This window comes from Silene latifolia, chromosome 5 (assembly GCF_048544455.1).
Source record: "Silene latifolia isolate original U9 population chromosome 5, ASM4854445v1, whole genome shotgun sequence".
NCBI classification, from domain to species: domain Eukaryota; kingdom Viridiplantae; phylum Streptophyta; class Magnoliopsida; order Caryophyllales; family Caryophyllaceae; genus Silene; species Silene latifolia.
This window is the reverse complement of record NC_133530.1, coordinates 83389532-83391493: the sequence shown is the minus strand read 5'-3', so window position 1 is coordinate 83391493 and position 1962 is coordinate 83389532. Positions and strand designations below refer to the sequence as shown.

Here is a 1962-nt window from a genome sequence, read left to right as displayed (position 1 = left end):
GAAGCCATGAAAAATCAAATATAAAATGGTAAAATAGGTTGATATAATATTGTCTAATTATTTCTATCACATGTTTGCATCATCACGTTTATCTATGTTTAAAGGCCTTATTCATTGATTAAGTTTGTTCATTCGTTCTAAAAGTCGAGAGGCATGGAATTGAATTAGACTAAGCATGTGTAGTAGGACGACCTAGTCATAAACGAGAGTTTCTCTAGGACCCGGTCTATGATTGACACTAATATCGTAAGGTGGGTGTCTCTAAGCCTAAACAATTGACAATGTTATTATTATCGAGTTTATCATGATCATATATTTACCTTTGCATGTGTGACCCGACTCCCCTACACTCCCTTTTATCATATAGTTTACATCCGAATATTTTTTAGTCATCAAACCAACAACAAACAAACAAAGCGAAATCGACCTTGATAAGAATCTTCCCATAGCATTTCACAACGCAATTCCCGTCTCCTTGTGTTCGACTCCTATTGCTACATTAATTTGTGTCTAGGGTAATTATCTTTGCATAGGTGCACGATAAGCCTATCAAATTTTACCGTCGTTGCCGGGGAGCACGGTTTTATTCCGTTTTGAATTGTCGATTTTTATCTTGTTTTCTTTTGTCTTAAGGAACACTTGTTCCTTGAGACCGTTACTTATCATTTTCTAGAAATTGTTGTCTTATGCCCAGGTCCTCTCGTAGTGGAGAATTACTTTCACCGGATTCCGATCCTGAGAAAACCTTTAGGAGAAGACGACGTTTCTCGAAGGAAGTGAAAGAAGCCTCTTCTCCCGTACAAGTTGAAAGTGCTAGAAAGTCTTACTTAGACGATCAAGAAGCCTTTGAAGAGGAGGAAATTTCAAGTCCATCATCTCCACCACCACCATCTTCAACTAAAAAGATGGTGAAACTTTCCGATCACTCAAAGCCCACCGCGGCCATGCTTCCGGCTGGTATCACAATCACTCAAATTACCGCGCCGGACTTCGAGATCAAACCGGCTTTCATTAGCCTAGTGGAGAGGAAGCAATTTGAGGGAAGTCCTTTGGAGGATCCCAATTTGCATGTGCAAAATTTCTGCAATTATTGCTCCATGATCCGTCAAACAGGCGTCACTCAAGCCCAAATAAGGGAAATACTTTTCCCTTTCTCATTGAAGGACAAGGCCAAGGTTTGGATCAATAGCCTTGACCGCACCGCTATGGGAATCACCAATTGGGAGACATTGGCTCTCGCGTTCTATCAAAAGTTTTTTCCATCGAAGATAACTCAAACTTTGAGGAGCCAAATCACCGGATTCCGTCAACAAGCTCTTGAGAGCTTATATGAGGCTTAGGAGAGGTACAAATAACTACAAAGGCAATGCCCACATCATGGGCTAGATGATTGGTTTCTAGCTATAACATTCTACAATGGATGTTGTGCCGAGTCCCGAAGGATTCTTGATTCCGCCAACAATGGGCAGTTTGATCAAATTGACACCGATATTGTTCATGCCACGATCGAATCTATGGCAGTCCATGATGCACAATATGTCAATTCCCAAAGTGTGCCACTCAAAGGTAAAGAAGAATTCTCCAACAATCTCGTCTTGTTAGCTCAAATTGCTTTACTCCAACAACAATTGGCGGATCGAGATGCTAGAGATTCCCTTCAACAACTCAATGTCGTATCTTCTACAAGTCAAATCATTGTTTGTGATGGTTGCGGAGGTGCGGGTCATTACACCGCTCATTGCCGAGCTACTATTGAGGAGGTAAATACTTTTCAAGTTTTTAGACAAAGTTCTTATCCACCGGGTACATTTTCATATAACCCGAATTCAAAATTCCACCCAAACTTGTCTTATAATAGCAACAATGTGCTTAACCCTCAACCCCCCACCACAACAAAATGCCTATGTCCCTCTACAACAAAATGCCACCACAACACAATTACCAACAAAATCAACCCCCACC

General features: G+C 40.9%; 1 non-coding gene across 1 annotated transcript; it reads right to left on the bottom strand.

Annotated features, from left to right (window-relative positions):
- Window positions 1-1277: 1277 nt before the first annotated feature.
- LOC141658213 (small nucleolar RNA R71) lies at window positions 1278-1384 on the bottom strand. The gene has a single exon (XR_012549111.1). It is a non-coding gene; the product is annotated as a small nucleolar RNA R71 (small nucleolar RNA).
- Window positions 1385-1962: the final 578 nt, after the last annotated feature.